The sequence below is a fragment of the Ranitomeya imitator genome, chromosome 1, assembly GCF_032444005.1.
Source record: "Ranitomeya imitator isolate aRanImi1 chromosome 1, aRanImi1.pri, whole genome shotgun sequence".
In the NCBI taxonomy this organism is placed as follows: domain Eukaryota; kingdom Metazoa; phylum Chordata; class Amphibia; order Anura; family Dendrobatidae; genus Ranitomeya; species Ranitomeya imitator.
Genome location: NC_091282.1, coordinates 332,059,875 through 332,071,746, shown reverse-complemented (window position 1 = coordinate 332,071,746; position 11,872 = coordinate 332,059,875). Strand labels below are relative to the sequence as shown.

Genomic DNA, 11,872 nt, shown 5'->3' with positions numbered 1-11,872 from the left:
CTTGTTTGTCAGGCTTCTGGCGTTTGCGAGCATGCAGTTTAGAGGATTTTGTTTTGTTCCAATCTCCTCACTGTGGATTGTTTTAGAAATGTTCTTACCTCCCTTCTGAGTATGTTTTCCTGGGTCGTCTTTGTTCGAGTCTAATGTTTTTCTTCCCGTCCCCTCTTCTTCTAGTTTAACGCCCTCCTGATGAGTGTAGCGAGTCTTCTGGCGAATGTGTGTTTCCCAGGTTTGTTGAGGTGTAGTCCGTCTCTGGCGAGGAGTCCATCATACCAGTAATTCACACCGTGGTCCAGGAATCCAAATCCTTGTTGTCTGCACCATCGTCTTAGCCAGTTGTTTGCATCAAGGATCCTGTTCCATCTCCTGGTGCCATGCCCGTCTACTGGAAGGATAGAAGAAAAAACTACCTGATTTGGTACCTTTGTTCTTTCAGCATGTGGTTCGGTTGCATGGCATTCCTGAGAATATTGTTTCTGACAGAGGTTCCCAGTTTGTTTCAAGGTTTTGGCGAGCCTTTTGTGGTAGGATGGGCATTGACCTATCCTTTTCCTCGGCTTTCAATCCTCAGACTAATGGCCAGACCGAACGAACCAATCAGACCTTGGAAACATATCTGAGATGTTTTGTTTCTGCAGACCAGGATGACTGGGTGTCCTTTTTGCCGTTGGCTGAGTTCGCCCTTAATAATCGGGCCAGCTCGGCTACCTTGGTTTCTCCATTTTTTTGCAATTCTGGGTTCCATCCTCGTTTCTCTTCAGGACAGGTTGAGTCTTCGGACTGTCCTGGTGTGGATTCTGTGGTGGATAGGTTGCAGCAGATCTGGACTCAGGTAGTGGACAATTTGATCTTGTCCCAGGAGAAGGCTCAACTTTTCGCTAATCGCAGACGCCGTGTGGGTCCCCGACTTCGTGTTGGGGATCTGGTTTGGTTATCTTCTCGTCATATTCCTATGAAGGTTTCCTCTCCTAAATTTAAACCTCGTTTTATTGGTCCGTATAGGATTTCTGAGGTTCTCAATCCTGTGTCTTTTCGTTTGACCCTCCCAGACTCCTTTTCCATACATAATGTATTCCATAGGTCGTTGTTGCGGAGATACGTGGCACCTATGGTTCCATCTGTTGAGCCTCCTGCCCCGGTTTTGGTGGAGGGGGAATTGGAGTATATTGTGGAGAAGATTTTGGATTCTCGTGTTTCTAGACGGAAACTCCAGTATCTGGTTAAATGGAAGGGTTATGCTCAGGAAGATAATTCCTGGGTTTTTGCCTCTGATGTTCATGCTTCCGATCTTGTTCGTGCCTTTCATGCGGCTCATCCTGGTCGGCCTGGGGGCTCTGGTGAGGGTTCGGTGACCCCTCCTCAAGGGGGGGTACTGTTGTGAATTCTGTGGCTGAATTCACTCCTGTGGTCACAAGTGGTACTGCAGCTTCTGAGCTTCCTCCCTCAGGTGTTCTGGTGAGCTCGTTAACTGCTTCATTACTTAACTCCGCCTGATGCTGCTATCCTTGCTCCTTGTCAATGTTTCAGTGTTGGATCTGAGCTTCTCCTGATTGTTCCTGTGACCTGCTGCTCTGTATAGCTAAGTGCTTTTTGCTTTTTTGTTGCTTTTTTTCTGTCCAGCTTGTCTTTTGTTTTGCTGGAAGCTCTGAGACGCAAAGGGTGTACCGCCGTGCCGTTAGTTCGGCACGGTGGTTTTTTTTTGCCCCCTTTGCGTGGTTTTGCTTTAGGGTTTTTTGTAGACTGCAAAGTTCGCTTTACTGTCCTCGCTCTGTCCTAGAATATCGGGCCCCACTTTGCTGAATCTATTTCATCCCTACGTTTTGTCTTTTCATCTTACTCACAGTCATTATATGTGGGGGGCTGCCTTTTCCTTTGGGGAATTTCTCTGGGGCAAGTCAGGCCTATTTTTCTATCTTCAGGCTAGCTAGTTTCTTAGGCTGTGCCGAGTTGCCTAGGTAGTTGTTAGGCGCAATCCACAGCCGCTTTTAGTTGTGTTTAGGATAGGATCAGGTGTGCAGTCTACAGAGTTTCCACGTCTCAGAGCTCGTTCTTGTATTTTTGGGTATTTGTCAGATCACTGTGTGCGCTCTGATCGCTAAGCACACTGTGTTTCTGGATTGCCTTCATAACACCTGTCATTAGCAAACATAACAGTATCACCAGCATACATTACACTTCACACTCCGGCCACTAGGGGGAGCAAAAGGCCATGGCCAGTCACTCAGATCCAGAATGCGGGGTTGAAGCAGAGGGCTCCCCCAGCTACCTGGACGAGCACAACAGCCAGATCTCCACGGCGGGGACCGGTCTCCTGCAGGGTGAGATGGAGGACTTAATGGAGCAGCTCCTCCAGTTGCGGCTGGAGACCAAGGCCTCGTGCCAGGAGGCACCGGCGGAGGACCCCCTGACATTGGTTCCTTTGCCGCCACTGGAGCCGGCTGCGATGGAGGAAGCCGTACCGGCCGGTGAGTCCGCCGACCCGTCCCACAGGCGGAGGACCTGTTAATAGTCCTCGTCGCAGCGCCCCCTCTCCCTGGGACCCATACGCTCCAGCGTCTCCCGCACTGGGATCAGGCCACAGGCATGGAGCACTTTCTAAAAGCCCTGATCTCGCCGATTGTTATGCCAGGCGAGGTCTACGCAGAGCGTACAGTGTGTCGCTGGGTGAACCCGGGATCTGACTTCATGGGGTTTCCCGGGGTGAAGACACAGGAAGAGGAGATGGTGGAGGCCCTCAGCTGGGAAGAATACCAGGTCCAGCTGGACCGGCAGTGGGAGGAGCAGGAGAGGAAGTATCAGGCCGGGCGAGAGGCCCACTACCGGCGGGACCTCGCGGTGTAGGATCGGGCCCGCAAAGACCGTACCACCCACCAGGCCCCGCGCAGGCAGGGCACCGTTGTGGATTTTAAGCTCCGTGGGGGATGGGGCTTCATCAAGGAGCCGGACCTGTATGCAGAGGTCTTCGTAAACCGGAGGGATGTGGAGTCCCACCTCAAAGAGGGACACCCGGACCGGGATCTCTACCCGGGGGACGAGGTCACCTATACTCGGCACTTTGGGGAAAGGGGGTGGTTCGCTCTGAACGTTCACAAGCGGCAAGGCCCCGTCACATCATTAACCAAAGCGTCGGAGAAACCATCCCCCGTAGCAAGGGTGCCCCCTTGTGACTGGACCACCACTATCACCAAGACTACGGTGGTTACCCCCACGTGCACCATCGTTAAGACCACCACTTGCACCATGGACACCACTACCTCTGTGGTGGCAGAAGGCCCAGCCTCAGGGGTGGTTAGTACCCCGGCCGTTTCGGGGTTCAGAACAATAGCCACCCAGACCCCTGCCTGGAGCGAAGGATCTCCTGTGACTACACCTAGTGCCCGCAGGTATCCGTGTGGATGGCCCCGCCCACTGCTACCTGCAGAGCTGCAGCCAAAGCAGAAATAAACCTCGAAGGCCTGAATTTGTACATAGTTATCTAACTGTTTGTTCTTCTTGTTGCTGCTGCTAAAACCCGTAGGGGTTAGAGAGTCCTCCGGAGAACCATAGGAAGATGGTTGGTTGCTGATAGAAAGACAATGACAGTAGGCCCAGCCAAGGAGCTAGGCGATCCTGCATTGGTGAAGTTAGAAAATAAAGAAAAAGTTGAGTTTGTATTAAAGTATTTTATAGTAAGCCTTTAGTGGGTTCAGCCTATATGCCCTTAAAGGAAAAGTTAAATTATTGTTCAGAATTTGCACTTAGTAGAATACCCGGCAGGGTACCAGAAGTTATTTATAGTCAGAATGTTATTTAAAATATTTAACCTTGTTTTCGTTTGTAACGTTCAAGTGTCCTCACCTCCCATAAAGCATTGTTATATTTACTTGTTTCAAGCATTCCAAAATTTTGTATGTCTTTTGCTGACATGTATTGTTGTTCTTCTTCCCAGTCCAGGAGTACTGGATTTAACCGGGGGGGAGTGCAGCGCCCCAGAGACCTGGTCGTTGCAGTAACGTTGCTCTGCCACTAAGGGGAGTGATGGCACTAAAGGAGTTCTTCTGACCAGGTATCACTAGCACACATTACACTTCACACTCCGGCCAGTAGGGGGAGCAAAAGGTTTTATTTATTAGGCCACTCCTCACACTGGTAAAACTAGGGGTTGGATAGGAAGTTAGTGAGAAGCTGACTGGGTTGGATTCAGGCAACATCCTGTGGCAGGGGGTGTTGCAGGGAGAAGATTCAGGGGGGTCCCTGCCAGGCGTGGGAACCTGGCAGGTACCTAGTGACAAGAACAGAACGTTACGGAACAGCGCCTGCACTACCTTGCGGCGGTATCCTAAGAAAGAGACACGAAGCGAAGGATATTGTGGACAGTGAGAAACGAGATCAAGTACAAAGGAGAGCCAGTAGAACGGCAACATCCTACTGAGGCGCATAGCCGGTGCCCGGAACACCGAAGAAGTGACTGACCTTATGCCTTACTTCAAATACCGCAGGACAGTTAATTATAGGTTGGCTGTCTACCTTACATCACCTAAGCAGACATAGGGGGCAACGTGTGGAGAGGGGCGTCTCTAGGGTCCCGCAAGAGCTCCGAGCCTACCCGTCAAACGGGTGCGTCCTAGCCATAACATACTGGGGGACGGAGAACTAGAAAGAACTGGAACGAATTAGAACGAGAATAGAAGTTGTGAGGACTATCCCGAATGCTCAGCAGGGAAGCACTTCACCACACAGGTGCTAGTGGTAGGAAACGATTTCCACCTGCAAAGGGAACTCTGGATGTGCCTTCGGACCGGCCGGTCTCAGACAGCCCTGTTAACTGTGCTCTGGATTGCGGATCCTGAAGTCTTCAGTAAAGAGGTAAAGAGACTGCAACCCTGTGTCCTCGTTATTGTCTGCACCTCACACCATCACCATCCACCTTATTGGGAAGCCCTGGGGACATACTTCACCTGTGGGAAGGTATACCATCTAGCTGCCATCACATCACCCCAGTGGACCCCAAGCAGCGTCGGTCACCCTGACCGAACAGCACAGGTGGCGTCACAAACCATTGACAGACTCGTATCACCTTTCATTGGGCGCCCCTTATCAGGGTCACGGACCGGGTCCAGCCACCGTGACATCCCCAGAACTAAGCCAGCAGAGGACCAGTACCGAGTAACCCGCGGCCCTGCGTCTGGGGGCGCTCCAGAAACCCCCCACAAGTGACCCCATTTTGGAAACTAGACCCCCCAAGGAACTTATCTAGATGTGTGGTGAGCACTTTTAACCCCCAAGTGCTTCACAGAAGTTTATAACGCAGAGCCGTGAAAATATAAAATAATTTTTCTTTCCTCAAAAATTATGTTTTAGCAAGCAATTTTTTATTTTCGCAAGGGTAACAGGAGAAATTGGACCACAATAGTTGTTGCCCAGTTTGTCCTAAGTACGCTGGTACCCCATATGTGGGGGTAAACCACTGTTTGGGCGCACGTCGGGGCTCGGAAGGGAGGGAGCACCATTTGACTTTTTGAACGCAAGATTGGCTGGAATCAATGGTGGCGCCATATTGCGTTTGGAGACCCCTGATGTGCCTAAACAGTGGAAACCCCTCAATTATAACTTCAACACTAACCGCAACACACCCCTAACCCTTATCCCAACTGTAGCCATAACCCTAATCACAACCCTAACCCCAACACCCCTAACCACAACCCTAACCCCAACACACCCATAACCCTAATCCCAACCCTAACCCTAATCCCAACCCTAACCCTAATCCCAACCCTAACCACAACTTTAACCCCAACACACCCCTAACCCTATCCATAACCCTAACCACAAGCATAATCTTAACCCTATTTCCAACCCTAGCCCTAATTCCAACCCTAGCTCTAATTCCAACCCTAACCCTAAGGCTATGTGCCCACGTTGAGGATTCGTGTGAGATTTTTCCGCACGATTTTTGAAAAATCCGCAGGTAAAAGGCACTGCGATTTACCTGCGGATTTACAGCGGATTTCCAGTGTTTTTTGTGCGGATTTCACCTGCTGATTCCTATTGAGGAACAGGTGTAAAATGCTGCGGAATCCGCACAAAATTTACATGCTGCGGAAAATACAACGCAGCATTTCCGCACGGTATTTTCCGCACCATGGGCACAGCGGATTTGGTTTTCCATAGGATAACATGGTACTGTAAACCTGATGGAAAACTGCTACGAATTCGCAACGGCCATCCCTGGCCAATCCGCTGCGGATCTACGGCCAATCCGCTGTGGATCCGCAGCCAAATCCATACCGTGGGCAAATACCCTAACCCTAGCCCTAACCCTAGTGGAAAAAGAAAAAAAATATATTTTCTTTATTTCATTATTGGCCCTACCTATGGGGGTGATAAAGGGGCGGGGGGTGTCATTTACTATTTTTTTTATTTTGATCACTGTGATAGGTTATATCACAGTGATCAAAATATACCTGGAACGAATCTGCCAGCCGGCAGATGGCGGCGCCCAGGGAGAAGACGGACGGACACCGGGAGGCCCGGTAAGTATAAGGGGGGGAGGGGAGATCTGAGCATGGGGGGGTGGATCGGAGGATGGGGGGTGGCATCGGAGCACGGGGGGAGCGGGCAGGAGGACGGGGGAGCGGACAGGACGGCGGAGGGGAGCGGAGTACCGGACGGAGGACCGGGGAGGCAATCGGTGGCGGTGGGGGGTACACCAGTGTTTCCAGCCATGGCCGATGATATTGCAGCATCGGCCATGGCTGGATTGTAATATTTCACCAGTTTTTTAGGTGAAATATTACAAATCGCTGATTGGCAGTTTCACTTTCAACAGCCAATCAGAGCGATCGTAGCCACGGGGGGGTGAAGCCCCCTGGGCTAAAGTACCACTCCCCCTGTCCCTGCAGATCGGGTGAAATTGGAGTTAACCCTTTCACCCGATCTGCAGGGACGTGATCTTTCCATGACGCCACATAGGCGTCATAGGTCGGATTGGCACCGACTTTCATGACGCCTACATGGCGTTAAAGGTCGGGAAGGGGTTAAGCCACCTAGAGGAAATGGACCTTCATCCACTACTTACAGTAGGAGGGAGGACGCTGGGCTCAGCAGAGGGGGGAATTTTGTCGCCATCCTTGGTCTGTCTGTCCGTCCACAGTCACACAGAACAGACAGTAGGCCTTACCTGGTGGCATCCCCCGACCAAGATTAAATAATCGAGGTCTCAGTGTCATCTGTTCGTGCTCCTCCTCTCCCAGGTCGGCAGGTGGTGAGGGGGGGGGGGGGCAGGGCCGGCGTCAGCACCCGGCGTACCCGGGCAAGTGCCGGGGCCCTGGCGAGACAGGGGGGCCCATTCAGGGCCGGCATTAGGGGCGGCACATCAGCAGCCGCTATGGGGCCTCTGTGACGCAGGGGGGCCCGCCTGTCGCCAGCGCCAACTCCCCCGCCGCCTCCTTGAACTATGCCGTCTGCTGGTAAAGTTCAAAGCAAATGATGGAGGAGAGAGCGTCACCTGACACTCCCTCTCCCATCATTCCCCACTCTGCCTCTGACACTGCCGCTGCGGGTGCGCGATGATGTCATCGTGCACTCGCTGTGTGTTAAGCAGTGCAGCAGCAGCCGCCGAGACTGGAACAGGGAGCAGCGCGGGCACATTGAGAGGTGAGGAGTGGTTTTTTTTGTAACTATAAGGCCGGGATCACACACAGCGAGATACGGCCGAGTCTCGCAGGTTAAAACCAAGCTCTGGCACCGGCACTCCAGAGCGGATCGTGCGCCATAGCAATACATGGAGCTGCATGCTCCGTTCTGGAGTGCCGGTGCCAGAGCTTGTTTTTATCCTGCGAGACTCGGCCGTATCTCACTGTAGTGTGACTCCGGCCTAACAGTGAGTACTGGACTATGGGGCCATTCTTGGGGGGAGGGGGGCTGTGCTGTATGCTACATGTCTGTGTTATATACTATGTGGGCCGTGCTATATACTATATGGGCTGTTATATGCTACGTGGGCTGTGCTATATACTACATGGCTATTCTATATACTATATTGGCCGTGTTATAAACTATGTTGCTGTGCTATATACTATATGGGCTGTTATATGCTACGTGGGCTGTGCTATATACTACATGGCTGTTCTATAAACTACATGGGCTGTGTTATAAACTATGTGGCTGTGCTATATACTATATGGGCTGTTATATGCTACGTGGGCTGTGCTATATACTACATGGCTATTCTATATATTATATTGGCCGTGTTATAAACTATGTGGCTGTGCTATATACTATATGGGCTGTTATATGCTACGTGGGCTGTGCTATATACTACATGGCTGTTCTATGCTACATGGGCTGTGCGATATACTACAGGGCTGTTATATATACTACGTGGGCCGTATTATATACTACGTGGGCCGTGTTATATGTGATCATGAATCATGGTATGTGTTAAAGGGAGGGCCCACTGAGACTCTTTCGCCCGGGCCCCTCAAAAACCTGGAGCTGGCCCGGGGTGGGGGGGGAACCATCCGGGAACACCCCATGTGGCAGCTGACTCAAGTAGAACCAGTGGTGATGCCGGGCGCGCGTGCATTCGACGCTGGAACGCACCAGAAGAAAACCGGAAGTTCGGGATCACATCACTTCCGGTACGCGCCTACAACACAGTCCGCGCCAAGAAAGATAGGAGAAGTCAGGGAGCTTGAAAGGACCCCAGCCGCATGTCACTGCCCTGCTTTACCCCCAGAGGGGGCACGGGAGGGGCGGTAAAGGAGGGTCCCGAGTCGCATGGTGACATGGAGACTGGAGCAGCTTATGGAGGGAGGAGAGCGGAGCCCCCAAACCCCAGCTGCCCGGCTATAGGTAAATAAAACTGGGTACTCCGGTCAACGGCCACAGCAGCACCACAGCAGGACCTCTTCATACCCCATAGCAGAAAAGCACTGGTGGTTGCAGGAAGAGGAGGGTATTCAACCTCTTTGTGTTTCCTGTCCCCCATTAGGGCTGGGAGACATCCTCCGATGCTGCTGTCGTGGAAGGTGACTAGAGAAAAACATAATGCCCTTTTCTCCACAGTACATGTACTCGTTCTCTTTATACCTTTTCTTTCTCTCTTGTACAGAAAGTTTGACCCGCTCAACTTGCATCAGTTCTATGGCAGGAGGTGTGGCTTGTGGCACCCAAGGGTATTGGAGGGCTGGAGCTAGCCTATGACATAAGAAGATACTTGAGCTTGAACCTGAGCTTGCTCATGGAAACGGAGATCAATCCTAATAGCCAGGTGTATAAGGGCATCCAGGGAGGATGGTATATCTATATCTGCCAATTCATCCTTAAAGGGACTCTGTCACCTGAATTTGGAGGGAACAATCTTCAGCCATAGGGGCGGGGTTTTCGGGTGTTTGATTCACCCTTTCCTTAACCGCTGGCTGCATGCTGGCTGCAATATTGGATTGAAGTTCATTCTCTGTCCTCCGTAGTACATGCCTGCGCAAGCAGAAAGTTGCTTTCCTACCAGGTGTCTCTGTGCCACATCATACTGCTACATCAGCATTAGACTCTTCAAGGGCCAACACTAAAGATGGCATCTGTTCTTACAGGCTCCCAGCCTGGAAAGTATTATTCCTGCTGCTCAGATATGCTGATGGAATTGTACTAGTATGCCACAGATCTGCCAGCTTTTCACCAAAAAAAGTAACTGTGTCTTCCAATTCAATCTGGGAATCATTAAGGGTATGTGTCCACGTTCAGGATTGCATCAGGATTTGGTCAGTATTTTACCTCAGAATTTGTAAGCCAAAACCAGGAGTGGAACAATTAGAGGAAAAGTATAATAGAAACATATGCACCACTTCTGCATTTATCACCCACTCCTGGTTTTGGCTTACAAATACTGATGAAAAATCCTGACCAAATCCTGATGCAATCTTGAACGTGGACACATACCCTAAGGCTACGTGCACACGCTGCGGATTTGATGCTGCGGATCTGCAGCAGTTTTCCATGCGGTGTACAGTACCATGTAAACCTATGGAAAACAAAATCGCAGTGCACATGCTGAGGAAAAAAACGCGCGGAAACGCTGGGTTGTTTATTCCGCAGCATGTCAATTCTTTGTCCGCAGCGGTTTACACCTGCTCCATAATAGGAATCCGCAGGTGTAAAACTGCAGGTGGAATCCGCAGAAAAAACAGCAGTAAATCTGCAGTAATTCCGCGGTAAATCCACAGTGCGGTTTTCCTGCGGATTTACCAAAATCAGTGCTGTAAAATCGGCACACCATTCCGCAGCATGTGCACATACCCTTAGTGTCAAGACCATTTCCACTCATGTTACATAATCAATTGCCATTTACTCCACCCAGTAATACCGGCCAGGCCCGGGGAGCAGTAAGGGTGTGTTTCCACGTTCAGGAAGCGCTGCGTTTTTTATGCTGTGTTGAGCAGCGTCCAGATGTTACAGCATAGTGGAGGGGATTTCATGAAATCCCGTCTCCACTATGCATTAAAAGACGCATGCGGCATAGCCGTGAAAACGCACATGCGGCGTGTCTTTTCAGAACGCAGCATGTCCTTACAATGCTGAAACAACGCAAGGACAGCGCAGGTGACCTGCCAGTGACCTCAGGTGCAGATTGGGTCAGGATTTTACCTGCATAAAATCCTGGCCGTGGACACAAACCCTTACACATACTGCTTTGATGGAATATATTTAGTTACAATTTTCTGCAAAGTGTGTGACCCACCCCCCCACAAAAAAAATAGAATCATCAAAAAGTGCACACTTTAATGCAGTATTGGCGCTGCATTTTTCTGGCCATTGCTTTTCTCCTGAGGTAAAACACACTGCGTATAAACACGTTTTCTTAAAAAGATAAACCTTTTACACACGGGGCATATTTACAGAGGTTTTCCAGTTTTAAAAAGCCCTCTCTCCTCCTAATAAACAACCACCTGCGCTTTACTCACCCTCCCCGGGTCCAGAGCCGAGTCCTCACCAGTGGTGTTAGCGACTGTCTGCAGAGCTGACATCACACTAACAGCGCTGCAGCCAATCAGCAGAGCGGCTCTTGACATTGCTCGGGCGGAGTCGCTGATGTCACAGATTGGCTGCAGCGCTGCTATGACTAATAATCTTTACCCCCTAGTAGTGGCAGCGAGCTCAGCAGCGGACAGTGTTGCGGTGAAGCTGCTGAAGTTTCGCTAGAACACCACAGACACGCGCTCCCCAACCACAAGCCACTTCTGACAAACCAAAGCACAAGAACAACAGTATGGAGGAAGTCAGCACTGGGCGTGCAGTGCGCTGCACAGCCAGCAGATGGCGATAGACGGCAGCGATACCCTGCTCCCTTATCTCCAGTCACAGGTTGCCATGCTAACAAAGCAGCTTCCAAACATTGGCCCCGCCTACATGCCTGACAAACAAACTAGGTTGCACAGCCTTTGTCCCAGCTGGGGTTCCCTGTGGAAGGCACGGCAGGGCAGGGGGCGTGGCCTGGGCTCTTTCGCAGCAGGTTGGGTTGGTCGGGTGGAGCTGCCCCTGTTAGGCAGGTGGAACATGGAGAAAGAGGAAGGAAGGCAGTGAGAGCGGACACCGGGAAACAAAGGGGACGGGCGGACGGACAGGTAAGTGCTCAGGGACCGGGGCACGGGAAACTTTCCTGCGCCCACCCGCAGCTCACCAGGACACGGGTAGCATTGCCACCACTGGGCTGGGCACACACGGCTGCAGGATGCCAACTACTCACTTACCTCAGAGCCGGGTCCAGACCACAGGAGGGGACGATCGCTTAACCCTGTAATGACTGTACTGTAGAAGGGATGAGTGGGGGCATGCTGGGAGTTCTGGTTGGTCCACAGTTGGCAGATCTCTGCTGTAGAGCCTAAACTTGCCCATG

At 51.3% G+C, this 11,872-nt stretch overlaps 1 protein-coding gene across 2 annotated transcripts in view; it reads left to right on the top strand.

The window, feature by feature from the left end:
- Nucleotides 1–11,381: 11,381 nt before the first annotated feature.
- KIAA1671 (KIAA1671 ortholog) overlaps nucleotides 11,382–11,872 on the top strand; it is a 225,434-nt gene continuing 224,943 nt past the window's right edge. For both annotated transcript variants that reach the window (XM_069759154.1, XM_069759138.1), the window contains exon 1: nucleotides 11,382–11,600. The gene's annotated coding sequence lies outside the window, so the exon portion shown is untranslated. The remainder of the gene's footprint in view (nucleotides 11,601–11,872) is intronic.